We start from the raw sequence: 17681 nt of genomic DNA on the forward strand, positions 1-17681 counted from the left end.
GAAATATATAAATTCACTATCCTAATTGGAGAGATTAGCATTCTTCTTTCAGTTAGTGATAGATCGAGTGGAGACTATTAGACTCAGGAGTAAGCATTGCAATCAATAAGATCTAATTGGCATTTGCAGAATACTTCAGAAAAATCATAAAAATATTCTTCTCAAACTCAAACAGATCATTAACCAATATAGAACACACACTGGTCTCACTACACATTTTAAGAAAATTAAAAAAGTAGATGTATCACAATGTATGTTTTTCATCTGTGTAAATTAAGACAAAATTAGTAACAAATATCTAGGACATCATCTGTGGAGATCAAATAATACACTTGTAAATACACATAGGTGAAAAAAAATCTCAAGAGAAATTTTAAAACGTCAAACAAAAATAAGTCCATCTTTATAAATTTATAGGTTTTTTAATTCTTTATACCACCAATATAAATATGAATGGAATATCATGTGCTAATTTAATACATATATACAGTACATGATGTTCCAGAGTAATTCAAATTTCTGTCATCAAAGAATTTATTTTTAATATTTCAAGCCTATGAACTGTATCTTTTCTAGATACTGTATCTTTTCTACTGTAGTAAAAAGAAACCTTTTTTGTCTTGAGGTTTCAAAGTGTCTCACAGATTTTTTATCAGATGTAATTACTGAGACATTTTTCATTAAATATCTTGATCTTTGAATGGGTAATGCTATTTCACATCATGGAAATTTTCTGTATGACTACTAAATTGTAAGTTATTTAATGTTTGATAAGATTTCATACTTTTTGTCTCCCAGCTGGTTTCAATGGAATAGAAACGTAAATTATTGCAAAAATTTTAATCAAAAGAAAAACATTGTCTAAAGGTATTTATGACATGATCAATGTCATACAGACATATCTCATAAAGAAATATCAGTGCAGAATACTTTTTATATAAAAAGTATACCCTTTTAAGAGTTATTAAATGTCTCTAACTTTTACTAGTGGAGAATCTATGCATGCATACAGGCAACCAGTATATTTAGCTAATTGTTCTAAGCAGGTGTGGAAATCTTTTCTGCATTGACAAGAATTACTGAAATGAATATGATTCAAATTTAGGAACAAATTTACATTTACTTAAATTTCATTATATAATTCAACTGAAACATGATGATTTCACTGTTTCTGTAAAACTAGTATCAAAATGTTGATTGACTTTATTTTTTGATATTACTTGAATCCTTAGTATTCCTAAGCATAACCAGTATTTAACCATCAAAAATGACATTATTCTAGGAATCACTAGATCATTGTAGAAAGTTTAAAACTCTTCAGGAAAGAGTTACCTTCATTCCTATAGACATATTTCATTTTTATATGTATTACTTTGATAAGGAAAAATGCAATTGATAAATAACTACTATGAAGACTTTTTTCTAAAATTAATGTTCACATTCTTTTGTGCCACATTAGCCATCACTTATATTGATCAGTTAATGGAATATTTAAATATGCAATTATTGAACACATAAGTATTGATAAATACTTTAAAACAGAGTTGTGTTCCATGGAATACATAAACAGAAACAGGCTATTCCTTGAAACATTCATAAAGTCAGTAAATGTAATCCAATTAGATACAGCCATCTCACCCTTCTGAAATGGACTCTGTAACATGGCTGTGGATGGAGTTTGTTACTCAACACACAAATCTTGGATTAAAGAAAATGGTGTGGTCATCATCATGGCAGAGCAATCAGGATATGTATCTTATGATAACTTTACTCTTCTTTTGTGGGTGGTGCAAAGGGTCCTAAACAGATAATACAGAACAATCAATATGTCATAGCCAAGAAACACTGATCTAGGGAGTACACATCTTTGCTGGTACCAGAAAGAAATCTGCATGGCTGCTTGCATTAAATAAAAAACTGAGAAAGGGCACATGGAGTGTTCAGAAGGTTGCATTTTGTCACATCCAGAAAAAATGGTTAGCACCCACGGCAGATGGTCTCTGCTAAAGCCACCACTTGGACTTATTTTTGGTTTGAGACAAGTTTTCACACAAATACTGTATTCTTTGTTTATTTGGAACCAATGAAAGTGAACAAATTCCATAGAATTTGTCCTATGCACCATTTAATTAATGCTTCTCTCAACGGGAATTGAAGGGCAAACACATTGCCTTGTCAGCTTCAGTAATGCTCCTCAAGCTCTGACTCACACAGTGCCAAAGTCTCATTTCAGAGATCCGAGACATAACCTTAGTTGAGTCCGTTGCCCCTTAGGAACTGAACAAGAAGGCTTAATGCTGCCTATTGTTCATTGGTGTCACCACCAAGAAATAAACAGGGAAGAGAACAAAAAATTATTCATTATTATACAATAAATTCCTTTCTAATGAACTCAAAATGACATATATACATAGTAATAAAAATTATTAAAAAGTGACTAGTCCTGATGCTAAGGTTTTGAAAACTCAGGAGTAGTTATAAACTTGCTAATTTTGGGAGTCAGAGCTATTAAAAAGTATACTAGACTTGTCACCAAGGGTATATATTGGATACATAACAGTCTTACTGAGAAATATTTTTGTAGTGGTGGAATTTTACTGATAAAGACTTTGATGTAGAATTTTCAAATCTTAATTATAACACGAAGGGTTAAAACCAGTGATGCATCCCAACTTACACATTGTTGACACCTAGAAAAATAGTTTGAAATCAAACAATCAAACAATCTTAAAAAAAACAGGTAGAAATTACTAAAGGGCGAAAGCCTGAAGGAAGACAGTTAAGAGGATATAACTTTAATTCTCTATTCTCAAATTAATTAATTTTCTGGGCACTTATACAATTTGTAATGTTAGAAGTTGGCTAAAGTATAAACATAGGTATCAGGAGGCTTTTGATTTTCAGTGGAAATAAAACATGTATTTTGTAAACTAATGAGGCAATAACTTGCTGGTGGTATTCTGATTTTATTGCTAATATCACAGGTGCTTTGAGCTTACAATCCTGATCGGAAGGCAAGGGACTCCAGCTGATGATGACCTTCTTTTTGTCAGTGTAAGGTTGTACAGGGCATCAGATGGCACAAGAACTAGACAAGGTGTGTGTGTGTGTGTGTGTGTGTGTGTGTGTGTGTGTGTGTCCTCTGTTCTCTTTCTCTTCTTGTGAAACCACTAGAACTCAGGAATGAACATTCCACTCTGTTGACCTTATATAATACTAATCAGCTGCCCAAGACCTTACCCCAAAATACTATAATTTAATTAAATTTCTTCTCTTACCACCTCAAATTGAAGATTAAATTTCCCCCCCAAAAATCCTTAGAATACACACACCTTCCATACACAAACTGTGGCATTAGTAGCCAAAAATTATTTAACATATAATTATATAATTTTAAAAACTTATTACAAATGAGTTAAGTTTGATTTTCTAAGAAAAAGTGATATGAATATCTTAGAAAATATTTTACCTATTTATGAATTTAATTTTAATATATCATCATTCACACTGGCAGAGCTACTAAAACTGTATGAAAGTATTTTCTTTGAAAGTCCACATTTTCATAACAAAAGTAGTATACAGACTAGTCTTGGAACTTTAACCATGGAAGTAATGAGACAACACAAAACTTTGGTATAAATTTTTCTATGCAATTTCTAGAATGAAAACAGATTTTATGCCTTGGGGCCAATTAGAACAAGGATGATATTGGTAGATTTGATAAACATTGAATAGACACTTTTATAAAGTGAAATATTTTTCTTTTCTTTGCAAACATACAGCTTGGTTACATTTGTCTTTCTCCCTTGCAATAAAATATGGTCAATTTCTAATCACTAGAATGTGTACTAAAGTACAGAAGTAAATATACCACTCAAAAATGAAACTTCCTACACAAAATTGTTCCCAACTACATCATGCTCCTCTTCTCAGTCTGGTAAAAAAGTGGAAAAGATTATCAGAACTGATGGGAAAAGCTAACATAGGTGAAAAGTAGGGCTGAACCCTGAATAGCCTAAAAATAAAGTTGTGTTTTGCTGTGGAAATTCCAAAGTTTGTGTGTCCATATCAGTAGTTGTTAGTGTTATTTCTTTTATCAGACACAGAAATTGATATTAGAAATGAAGAAATTCCATGTATAGATATGAGCTAAAAGGAAAGATAGATTGGTCAATAGACAGATAGATATGGCTAATGAACAAATCACACATTCATAGATGAATATGTACACGATACGTATATATATATATATATATATATATATATATATATATAAATAAAATGATAGCCATGTTTCAAGGAAACAGTGATTTCTACTTCATGTGTTGGCATTGAACAGAAAATACATCTAGAGAACAAGGAACACGGAAGGGAACTTCCTTGGAAAAGCAAGATTAATGTTTTCCATTCCAGAAATAGTGGTTTTCACACTGCCAGTAGAGCAAAACTGTGTCATGGCTACAGGTCAGAACTATATACTTTCTATTCGTGCTTCCAAATTGCTTTTTGAATCCTCCTCTCCTCTCCTCCCCTCCCCTCCCCTCTCCTCTCCTCTCCTCTCCTCTCCTCTCCCCTCCCCTCCCCTCTCCTCTCCTCTCCTCTCCTCCCCTCCCCTCCGCTCCTCTGCTCTCCTCTCCCCTCCCCTCTCCTCTCCTCTCTCCTCTCTCCTCTCCTCTCCTCCCCTCCCCTCCCCTCTCCTCTCCTCTCCTCTCCTCTCCTCTCCCTTCCCTCCCCTCTCCTCCCCTCCTCTCCTCCTCTCTCCACTCCTCTCCTCCTCTCTCCCCTCCTCTCCTCCCCTCTCCTCTCCTCTCTCCTCTCTCCTCTCCTCCTCTCTCCTCTCCTCTCCTCCCCTCCCCTCCCCTCTCCTCTCCTCTCCTCTCCTCTCCTCTCCCCTCCCCTCCCCTCTCCTCTCCTCTCCTCTCCTCCCCTCCCCTCCGCTCCTCTGCTCTCCTCTCCCCTCCCCTCTCCTCTCCTCTCCTCTCCTCTCCTCTCCTCTCCTCTCCTCTCCCTTCCCTCCCCTCTCCTCCCCTCCTCTCCTCCTCTCTCCACTCCTCTCCTCCTCTCTCCTCTCCTCTCTCCTCTCTCCTCTCCTCCTCTCTCCTCTCCTCTCCTCCCCTCCCCTCCCCTCTCCTCTCCTCTCCTCTCCTCTCCTCTCCTCTCCCTTCCCTCCCCTCTCCTCCCCTCCTCTCCTCCTCTCTCCCCTCCTCTCCTCCTCTCTCCTCTCCTCTCTCCTCTCTCCTCTCCTCCTCTCTCCTCTCCTCTCCTCTCCTCCCCTCCCCTCCCCTCTCCTCTCCTCTCCTCTCCTCTCCTCTCCCTTCCCTCCCCTCTCCTCCCCTCCTCTCCTCCTCTCTCCACTCCTCTCCTCCTCTCTCCTCTCCTCTCTCCTCTCTCCTCTCCTCTTCTCTCCTCTTCTGTTCTCTCCTCTTCTCCTTTTTGTTTTCTTTTCCTTCATTTTCTTTTTTCTCTTTATTCTTCTCATATTTTAGTTAGTATTTTCAGAGATTCTAGGCTTTCAGATGCTGTACTTGAACATTTTTAAGTGAAAGGATAAGTTAGAGTTTTATACCAATTATAGTATAACAGTTACTAAAATACAAAGATCAAAACATAGACCATGTGCAGAGAATTGTATCCATTTAAAAAATCACCAAAACTAGTAAAAACTTAAAAAAGTGAATTTACTCATGAATCTGTAAGATTTAAAATAAGAAAATATTTTTGAAATAAATTTAAGGTTAATCTAAATAACAAGGTATCAAAGCATATGAATTAGAAAACTAAATGTTTTATAGAAGAAAGAACTCAATCAAAAGAAGTTTCAGATTTCATACAATCCTTATAGAGAAAACAAAGACATACTTTTTCAGAAATATAAAAACTAATCCCTAAATTCACATGGCATTAAAAGAAGTGAATAAAGAAAATAATCTTAGAAAGGAACCATGTTTAAGGACTCATATTTCTAATATCAGAACGTATCTCTAAGTTACAGTTACCAAAACTGTGTGATACTGGCATATATGTAGATGTGACGATCAATGAAATATCACTGATAAGCTAGAAGAAATACAGGTGTCCGTGACCAACTTACTTTTTTATTTTAAAAAACAAAACAGAAAAAATAGAAATGACGCAGAATTTCAAAAAGTAGTAGGAAATTAATACTAGTTAATATATTGCATATTATCTCAGAAGTAGTTGTTCAGATAAAAGGATTTAGGTACAAAAAATGATTAAACAATCAATGAAAGCACAAACTGTTCTTTTGGATGGACTAACAGAAAGTAGTTGTCTAGTTATCTATTTTGACTAAGGTGCCAAGGTCATTCAATAAGTTTATTTGGTCTCTTCAACAAACAATGCTGAGAAAACTAATGATCTAAAAGCAGAGTACAATTTTGTCATTTTCTTATCCATGCAAATTTAATTTGATACATGATACTAGAAGCAAAAACAATAAAATATGGATAAATTGAAGTTGATCAAAATTTAAAACATTTATGCTTTAATGGGTGCTATCAATAGAAAATCAACAAAAGAATGGGAGAAAATATTTTCAACTCTTATACTGCTATGCTAAGAATTATTTCATCTAGGGGCTGGGGATTTAGTTCAGCAGTATAAGCATCTGCCTTGCAATCCTCAGTACCGATAAAAAAAAAATTCAACTAAAAAACATGATCACCACAACATAATTTAAAAAGTATTGTAAGTCTTGAAAAAAAATTATACAAACCAAATATGCAAAGGAATAAAATGCATAACGTATTAATCATTACATAATGCTGCTTGTAATATAGAATGTCATAAATACTTTGGAACATTTTTGCAATTCTTTCCTCCTTAAGTTAATCAAAGACTTTCTGTATGACACCTAAATGCCATTCCTACACACATATCTAAAATCCTTGAAAGCAAATGTCCATAAAGACGTTATAGGGGAATGTTTATAGCAGTCTTACTTAGAGTAGCCTACAGATGGGGTGACTGGTAATATTCATCAAGTAATGGACATTGCACAAGCAAGGTACAGTATATTTATGCAGTGAAATGTTTTCAGTCATCAGAAGGAATAAAGCACTAGTTATGGATTCTCTTTGAAAACATTCAGGCAAGTAAAGTAAGCCAGACACAAAATGTCATGTATGTTGTAATTTCTCTGTTATGAAATATCTGGGGTAGAGAAATCCACTGAAACATAAGAGCAAAGTAAAGGCTTTACCAAGTGCAGCAGGAGAGGGAAATAAGTAGTGATGGCTTTAATGGATGTAGATTTCCTTTTGGAGTGAAGAAAAACTTCTGAAATGAGATAATGTTGAAAGTTGCACAATATGGGAAATGCAGTAAATGAAACTAAACTGTATACTTTAAAGTGATGAATTTTAGGTGTTTGAGTTTTATTGCAATAAAAAAGCTGTTGAGTGTACAAAAATATTGTGGCCTGGAATAAAAACAAAATTACAGGTGTTCTTCCGGTATATGACCTGCTATACTATTTCCAGTCCTGTTAGGATACAATACTGCACAACCAATTCACAAATACAGACTAATTCATCTAAATTATATATCTTTTTGTCTTGTCATCTTGTTATATGTCATATGAATAGCCTACAATTAAATGAAAAGCTCTAAAGCAATATTCATTCTGTGTCCAAAGAGAGTTTAGTTTAATTATATTCAACTCACTGTGTAATTATAGTGTCTGAGATACTAGTTTCAATAGTGTGGCACTTACTTTTCAAAGAGAAAAAAAATGCAGTGATAAATAAAATACACTTAGATATCAAGGAGCTTGCATTCCACTAGAAACCTGTTTTCTTTATACATATTCATGAGTTAAGTGTTTCATATTTTTTTTATGAAATGTTGATCAAAACAGTACATATATTTCACATTGGCTTCTCTATGTAATTCTGCCTGTCTTGTGTTAAGAATAAAACTTCTACTTCTGGAGCAATATCCCATTTTTTTAAAATCTAGGTTTCATAGTAATGTCTGGGAAATTCTTTTTTTCACAAGCCCCAAACTGCTCCTAAACTGCCTGGACATCTTGTAGCCCAGGAAGGCTCTTTTCCTCCTTTCACGTTTTCAGGGGAAGAAATTAGAGCACTTAATCTAAATAAATTATAAATATTTCCTGAGATACTAACAAACTCTTCTTTCCCCCCTATGTCAAATCATTTAATATTTTTCAGAATATTGTAACAATTCTTAACTGAAACGCTTGCATTATGGAATTACCATTTGAAATTTCTCCTTCAACTTACAATCTAAACAATTAATCTGCTGTTCACTATCTAGTGTATTATAACAAATTTGATGATGTCACTCTCCAACAATATTAAATTTAATGGCTACACAAACTCACATTCTAAGTCATTTAGCATGACATTGCTTCTTTAAATGTGCTACCCCCTATATTCTAGAGCTATCAACTTCTCTTTCCCATTGTTTGATCACCAGCTGTGTGATGCAAATATTATTTGATTACTCCAAAATTTTAACAAACATATACTCTTACTCTCTTTCATTTGGGAAATGGGATATTTAGGAATAGCAAAATAGAAATTAGAAATTTAAAGGAAAATTTAATCCTGTTGCCGAAATTACTATTCAAAATCTTGTCTGGAACATTTGTTTAAACTTCAATATACTTCAGTTTTAATTGCTTTGAGAACTTTACTCTTTGAAGGTAGAAAAGAAGAACTGTCTTTATTCTTTTCATTTCATAGTGTTTTGCAAAGGTCTCAGTTTTTAGCTCACTGTTGTGATTAATTGTTTACATGTAAGTCTCATAAGGGTGACTTTTCTCCTGTGATTTTCCATTGGTTTGTCTACTCAGTCTTCTTTGACGATGTCTTATGTCTGATACCTTTTCCATATTCATGTGCATTTTTCTTTAATATTTTATGATACCTATGATGTCAAAAAAGAAATGATAATTTTAATGGGTATCTGCAATACATCTATCCTGAAGCAGGTGTTCCATTTGCATTAGTTAATTTATCAGAAATTTATTGTTTTTGAATTTTAGTGTTTTTAAAAATTATTTCAGTTTTACATATAGACCATAATTATGGTTTTTCAGAGAGCATTTACAGTGCTGCTCTTTAAAATGTTACATCTCATTTTGGATTTTTTGCTTCCTTAATAGAATGGAAAGATGACCCAAAGCAAATTTCCTAGTTTTAACAGTGTGCTATTAAATTTATTGTTTGTGTGATACAGATGTGTTATACAATTTTTTACTTGTTTCCTCATTTCTAAAATAGATCAATACTAATAAATACTTGATAAATTATTGTAAGAATACAATGGATTAACAACTGTAACAATTATTTAGTGGATCTTGCAGAGTGGAATAAGAATTTTAAATGTGTTATTTTTATTATTTCTTGAGAATTAGCTCAAAATTTTGTCAAACTTTATTGCCAGTGTTTGTGATTTAAAAATTATCAAGCCAAATTGCCTCCTGAGCTATTCTACTGAGATGTACAGTGACTCATTAAGTATGAAGACACTTATAAACCAAATAGAGAAAGACAAGTACCACATGTTTTCTTTTGTGCTGGAAATCTAGATTTAAAAAGGGCAACTGGAAATACAGTTTAGGGACTACTAGGGATTGAAGAGAGGAGAGGACAATAAGAGTTCGGGAAGGATAAGTAAAAAGATTTGGATGTTGGGGCATGATCAAAGCACAACAAATAAGTATAAAATTATCACAGTGAAGCCCATTAATATGTGAATTAATCAACATTCATAATTATAAAAATAGGAATTATAAATAAGAATCATGTTGTTTCTCCATTCTATCAGTAAGCTGGCAGAGGGGAGCTCTGGTGCCAATCAAGGACATTACTGCAAAATATTTTCTTAGCATTTTCACAGAAGTTAAAAAATGACAAACACTATCTATGAAATGGAATAAATAATTTCTGAATGAATCTAAGACAGGACCACCTTTATTCATCCATGCTGATCTGGTCATTTACTTCCCTGTAGATGAATGTGCAGTATGAACTGTTATATGAACCCGAACATTCAGTGAGCTTCTTGAGATCTGCCCTCACTTACTAACACCACAAATTACTCCTTTGGAAACTCAGGCATTTGAAAGTTGAAGCAAGAAAGTGCTCTTTTGACAAAAAGTGTTTCCTTTGGAGCTGTCCTGACAAAAAGAACAGATGTAGAAAGTAAATAGCTGACAAAAGCAGAAAAATTGGACAGGTTCAGTTTTTCATCTCACATCCTACCTTGCAGTTCAGTTTCTCTGAAATCAATGAGAATCTCTAATGCAGAAGAAATCAGCACAAGGCCAAGAGAAATGAAAATCTGATCCACTGTTCAATAAAACATTAAATAAAGTCCTTTTGTTTTGCTTTTAATTTTCCCTCACTATCAAAATAACCGATTTGGAGGGTAGAGGACTATTAATAGGAACCTGGTTAGTTGCTGCACATTACCACTTTACTCAGGGCTCAATGCAGCTTTACCCTAAGTGAGAATACCCTGGAAATTTCTCAAAATACATAAAATATTTGACTATTGTAAATGCTAAGTATGATGTGATTTAAAAATGAAAGTTTTGTAATTAGCAGGTGAGGAAATTAAGAGTATGTGAGGTACTTTTTGTTTTGAATTTTTTATTACAGAATGTTTAAAATATATAAAGGACATGCTCATTGCAGGGAGTTGTTACATAGATGTATCAAGTCCTAATCACCTTTACTTTCCTTTTGCCTCCATTGCTTTTCTCTCCCAATTTTCCTAGATTCCCCCACCATCACTGAAATAGTTTCAGTTTCCTAAAATATGTTTCATTTTACTCTTTAAATTACGTATATTTTGATTTTTTTTTTGAATTTTATTTTGAAAAGAACAAAACCAAATGAGAAAGGAAACAATAATGGGTCATTCAAAACAAAAGGATGGACATAGCACATGATTAAAACCACAATACAAGGTCATATACAATGGTTACTATGATATGTCTTGTTATATTCAATAGAATTGTGTATTTTATCAGGTATAGTAAAATAATACATAGCAGAACAATATCAATAAAATCAAAACATTGGAGACATTATAGGACTTCAAAAGCAGGAAATAGTCAAATCAGAATGAGTATCCTAGTGAACCTTGTTGTCTTCACAGTAGTTGACTATACTCTCAGACTTGATACTTTCAAACATAACAGATTTAAATAAAATCAGTCAAGACAAGACAGTGATCTAACAAACCAGATTTAAATAAGATCAGTCATAATAAGACAGTGTAAGTAACATAAGATTTCAGATTAAAATAGGAAATTAAGTATGGTTACTGTAGTATATTCTGCTATCTTTGGAATAGCTGTCTGTGCCCTCAAATCTAGTACAAGTGGACAGAGTGGAACAGAATATAACCAACTAAACAGAGTGATGAGAACGATGAGAGTTTTAAATCATGATACACTATTGAACTTTTGCAAGGCAGGCGCTTATGCCACTGAGCTAAACCCCCAGGCCCATGATACATTATTAACAGTGTCCTCTGCCTTCCTTTTTATAGACAATTCCTTCCTTTCACTTTCACAGAGTGCATTATATATTTTGGATCCCACCAACCTTAGTTTTCAGATTAGAGAGGCAACTTGCTATTTACCTAAGTGGTTCTGAACCTTTTTTTATTCCTGAGTTTGATCTTGTTGTATTCAAAAGCCTCAAGGTTTTCCTTCCGTAGAGGTGAGTAGTTCTCCACTGCACAAAAATGTCATGTCTTTCCAACTTATCTACAGCTGCTGATTGAGATACCTCTATTTCTCTCTGGTTCCATGTCACATAGAGCATTGTTTTCTCAGCTTTGATTTTCAGCCCATAAACCCTCTTTCAGGTTGATTATATTTCCTATACAGAGCACATCAACTGACCCTATCTCCTGATCTACTTTGCCTGTGTTTCTTTTTGTTAGTGTATCAAGGCCATCAATGTTAGAGATTATAGCAAACCTCTGCCTCATCTCTGCTATGCTATTTTTCTTCTGTTAGTTTTCTACATTTCCCCTTTATTCCACTGTCTGCCTGATGCATTGAGGCCTCTCTGCCACTGTTCCTGAAACCCCGGTGTTTTTTTCTCTGTCTTATGAGACTGTCCTTCAGTATTTTTTGTAGGGTTGGTTTGGTGATCATGAATTCCCCCAGTTCCTCTTTCTCATGGAAGCATCTTGTTTCTCCCTGAATTTTGAGAGATGGTTTTACAGGGTACATCAATCTGGGTTGGAGGTCTTTTTCTTTCAGGGCTTGGAATACTTTGCTCCAAGGTTTTCTTGATTTGATGGTTTGTGTCGAGATGTCTGTCATGATTTTGATGGATTTTCCTTTATAGGTGATCTGTTTCTTTTCTCTGACAGCTTTTAATATTCTGTTCTTGTGTTGAATTTCTGGATGTCTGGGTGTAGATGTGTTTTGGTTTTATCTGTCTGGAGTTCTGCATGCCTCATGTATCTGAATATCATTCCCTTTTCCTGTGCTTGGGAAGTTTTCCCTAATTATTTCTGTGAATAGCCTTTGTATTTCATTTGTGTTTATTCCTGCTTCTGCACTCACAGTTTTTATTCTAAAGTTATAGATAGATCCTCTTGATGTCTTCTAGCCTTTTTATTGTTACTTCCTGGTTCCTTGCTATTTTTAAGAGAGCTTTCCTTTTGTGATCACACACTGAAAACCTGTCTTCAAGGTTTGATAGTCTGTCTTTAGTTCATTTCAAGCAATTTTCCAGCTTTCAATGGAATTTTTAATTTCCTGGTAATCTCTTTGAATATGTATTCTAGATTTTTAAAAATTTGTTCATCAAAGATTTCCTTCTGTGTCTTCTTAAAAGTTGCTTAGCATTTCTCTTATTAATCTTCCTATATCTTGCTTTAATTGTATTAATATTTCTTTTTTGGGTTCTTCAATAGTGTCATGAAGATATTTGTTTATGTCAGCTGATGCTGCTTCTGAAACTGCAGGTTTGCTGCCCTTGAGCTCATCCATATTTACCTCTCCCTGGACCCATATTCCCTGGGTTGGTGGCTGGAGACATTCTTTTCTTTCTTTCCCTTTTCATGTTTCTGATTTCTTCCAGACAGGTGTATAGTGGAGGTCCCAGGCCCTTTCTGTATTGGTTATTGTTACTCTGAAGCATGCTGGCTAGGGATTGCTGCCCTCTCCAGTTTGCTGTTGATCACTGGCGGAGGTACAAGCAAAAGTGGTGCAGGCTGGCCCCTCCCCTCCAAGCCAGTCAACTACTGGCTGTTTTCATCATGTTAGTGTGTGCTGTGTGGATGGAACTGGTCCGGGATAGCTTCAGTGGCAACTTTGTCCCTGGCTTTTGGGTCTCACACTGGGGCAGGACCCAGTCCAAGCTGTTCCCAGCAATCTCTTCTGTGTCAGGAGTGGCCAACTGAAGCTGCTACAGTTCTGGATTCAGGTCAGTCTTGCCTGATTTCAAGATCACCCAGCGGGTCACCCCCTCCCACAGGAGGATCAAATTCTGAACACTCACTGCTGGCCAGTGCAGATCTCCATGCTAGCTCCATTCTCCTTTGTGACACATCCTCCTGTCAAGGTCCTTAGGTTCACCAACTCTGGACTTCAGCATGACTAGTGAGTCAGACTGGATCCAGTGAGATGTCTTCCATCCATGTTTTTCTTTTTTTCTTTTTTTTTTTTTTTTTTTTTTTTTTTTTCTTTTCCCTTAGTTTCTTCCTGGGTCAGGAGAATCCCTCTTCTTTTGTCTGGTCTTCTGCATGGTGTTAAATTCTAGAATCTGAGCTGTTTCTCTCAGAGAGGCTCTTTACCATGCTATTACTGATCAGCCATCTTGCTGCTGACTCCCATAGGATTTTTGGGGCTGGTACTGGGGATCAAACTCATGACCTAGCACTTGCCAGGCAGGCACTTACACCACTGAACTAAATCCCCAGATTGATTTTCATATGTAAAAAAAACCATGTATATTCAACCTCCTGTATCTGAATTACTTCTCTTGGCATTCAGGCATCTCCCACTTTCCTGCAAATGACTCAAAAGGATCTTTCTTTATGCCTGAATAGTTATTCAGTTTTCCCAGAACAACACATTAATGAGGTTATCTTTTATTAATCTTATGTTTTTGGCCTTTTGTTGGTCCTTTTGTCAAATATTAGATGATTAAATGTTCCTGAGGTTGTTTATGTATCCTTTATTCTGTTCCATTGATCAAAATATGTGTTTTGGTGCCATTATCATACTGTTTTTATCACTACAACTTGAAATCTGGGATTGTGATGCTTCCTGCTTTTATCTTGTTACACAGGATTGCTTTTGCTGCATTGTATCACTTCTGGTTCCATATGTTTCAAGATTATTTTTTTCTAGTTCTGTGAAGAATGTGATTGGTATTTTGATGGGGATTGCATTAAAGCTGAGCATCAGTTTTGATAATAATGAGATTTGTACAATTTTGATTCTGCTTATCCAAGGAGAGGGTTTTTTTTATTCATTTTCTGATGTCCTCTATGATCTTCTTTTTCAATATATATATATATATATATATATATATATATATATATCATTTTGGAGGTTTCTTTACAATCTCAGTTAGGTTTAGTCTTAAAAATTTAATTCTTCATTGAATAGTCTAGTAGTTATAACATAGCCTTGCAAAAAGCACCACATAAATCTTACATCCTAATTTATCTGCTTTGTTACCATATATCATAACAAATCTTTCACTGGTTCTTCATTTATGGATAACACAGTCCCCAACTTAAAAATATTCTCATAGAATTTAATCTCAAAGAAAAAAAAAACATATTTAATGTAAACTTATAGATAATTTTAATTAAACAGGCATTATTCTAATCCTGCAAAAATTTTATTACAGAAGACAAAATGTGTCTATAAACAAAAAACAAAGTGCATTTTTTTGTTTCTCACATTCTCTCATTACTACATTACCTAGTGTCTTTATGAAGAAAGTTTTCCCTTTTGTAAACTATCACATATTCAGTTTTTAAAGAGGTCCTTTACTGACACTAGATTTTAAATTTGAAAAAGCCATGATAATTGTTTGCCCTTTTGAATTTGCACTTGATAGCCTTAGTTTGAAAAAGAGAGATGTTAGTTTTTAAGAATCATAAGTATTAAGTGATTCAAAGAGGAGAAAACTCATTGTCCTTTTTTGCTTTATAACTAAATAAGCACTTGTTTTCAATCCTCCACAAACAATGCAGCTTTTCTACATTTCATTCTTAAAAATTAATCAGGCAGCCTACTCCTCCTGTAAATTAAGTGGGTCCTGGGACTATACAGTTTCCATACAATATAGTAACTTCCTGAAGCTTATAATTTTGTTGAGAAGATATAATTTGCCCTTAAAAATACCATTTTTGATGTAAGAATTCAAACAAATTATTTAGACATTTCCTTCCTTAAAGTATTGGAACATAATTCCACATCCCTGAATTTTGTGCTCTTAGTGTCTGACTTTCAAAGTTGTCAATATAAAAAGGAAGAAAAATGAAATTTTTCAGTACAAAAATCTGGAATATATAACCTTTCTTAAGTGATAAAGGTTAACAAAATAATGGTCGGTTATGCTGGTAGCATGTACCCTTAATATGATGTGTTCAAAATGATGTTTCGCCACTCTCATGTTTCTCCAGATACCCATAACCCCAATCTAACAAGAGAATCCTCAGATAAATCCTGATAGAGTAGCATTCTACAAAACATCAAACCAGTACTTCTCAAAACTGTCAAGAGTAGCAAAACCAAGAAATGTTTTCCTGGAGAAATTGTTAGGCCAAAAAATACAAGATTATTGAGTAAACCTGGAGAAAACTGAAAAATGCAAGGGCTTCAGTGGGTGATAATATATCACCATGAGTTAATTAATTTGACTGTTAGTCATGTAACTGATGTTACTAATATTAGATAAAACTGGGTGTAATATACATGGAAATTTCCTAGACTGTCTATAAACCTCTTACAAATATAAAAGTATTCTAAAGAAAGGTTAATACAATATTTTTAAACTAGCAACTTTAAATATCAAATAAGTCAGGCTGAAACACTCAACCCTTCCCTAAATAGGTGTTCTGGCCAGCTCTTACTCCATATGACTGTGTCCTGGGACACTTGTAGCTTAGTTCCTTATCAAACTGTTGATACTAGAGATACACTCAGGAAGCAGTATCTTGTGCCCATTCTGCTATCTCTAACTGCATAAGATTCTTCTAGGCCTGGTACAGCTCTCTGGTTCTCTGTGAGCAGAAATGATTTTTCAGATACAGCATGGCTGAATAGAGGAGGAGGCTGGTTCAGAGCTACTAAGAAAAATGCACCTAAAACATGGGTAACTGGAAGCAAGGCCAGGAACGTGCACCCTGAAACTAAAATCAATCTGTCATAAGAGGCTAATACATCAAGCAAAACATAAATAAAGGACTTAATGAAACAGCCAGTCATTTGACCCAGCTGTCAGTAGTCTGCCAGAATGGAATGACTGTCTTGCATATTTGGAATCTTACAAGGAAGAAGAAGAAGAAGAAGAAGAAGAAGAAGAAGAAGAAGAAGAAGAAGAAGAAGAAGAAGAAGAAGAAGAAGAAGAAGAAGAAGGGGAAGGGGAAGAGGGGGAAGAGGGGGAAGAGGGGGAAGAGGGGGAAGAGGGGGAAGAGGGGGAAGAGGGGGAAGAGGGGGAAGAGGAGGAAGAGGAGGAAGAGGAGGAAGAGGAGGAAGAGGAGGAAGAGGAGGAGGAGGAGGAGGAGGAAGAAGAGGAAGAAGGAGGGGGAAAGATATATGAAGAACAAGTCCAGGAGATAATGAAATACAGAAGAATAGAAGAAACACACCTGACATTTCTGAAATGATAGGAACCAAAATAAACAAATCCTTGAGACTATAGAGGAAATAAAAAAAATAATCTCACAAGCAAAGAAGGGGCAACATTTTTAAAGGAGTTGCTTAGCAAATCTAGAGTAGAGATACATAAAAGAATAGATCATGATAGGAAGGGGATGAAAACTGCAAATGATCAATATAGGAATCAAATAGAATTCATGAAACAAATGCAAACAGATATCCAGGTAATTAAAAATTCCACTGAGAGCTGGAGAGTTAGCTCAATGGTTCAAGTGCCTGCTTGGCAAGTGTGAGGTTCTAAGTTCAATCCCCAATACAAGAAGAAAAGAAATTCCACTGAAAGCTGACAAAACCACTTGAAAGTGAGAAAAGATTTCCAGACCTTGAAGAAAGGATCATGGCTAGTGATCATTCGTGACAAGAAAGATCTCTTGAAAATAATAAAAGATCAGGAAATAGCAATTCAATGGCTGCAAGATGACACAAAGTAAAATAATATAGTGATAACTGGTATCAAGGAAAATTGAGTCAACATAAGTGGCACAAAAAATCTATTAATCTGGTATATAGATAAATGAGTCATATAGAATTCCAATTAGACAACCAAAATAAATCTATAGCTAGACATATAATAATGATGATTCCAGAAATTCAGCACAGGTTCAAAATAGCAAAAGAAGTTAGATAAAAGAAATAGATCATTTACAAAAGAAATCCCATCAGAATCACAGTACACATCTTAGCATAAACAGGAAAGTCAAGAAGAGTTTGGAGTGAATAATCAAGTCTTGAAAGAAAAAAATTCCCACCCAGA

The sequence above is a fragment of the Cavia porcellus genome, unplaced genomic scaffold, assembly GCF_034190915.1.
Source record: "Cavia porcellus strain 051 isolate PalLab524CR breed Dunkin Hartley unplaced genomic scaffold, mCavPor4.1 scaffold_8, whole genome shotgun sequence".
In the NCBI taxonomy this organism is placed as follows: domain Eukaryota; kingdom Metazoa; phylum Chordata; class Mammalia; order Rodentia; family Caviidae; genus Cavia; species Cavia porcellus.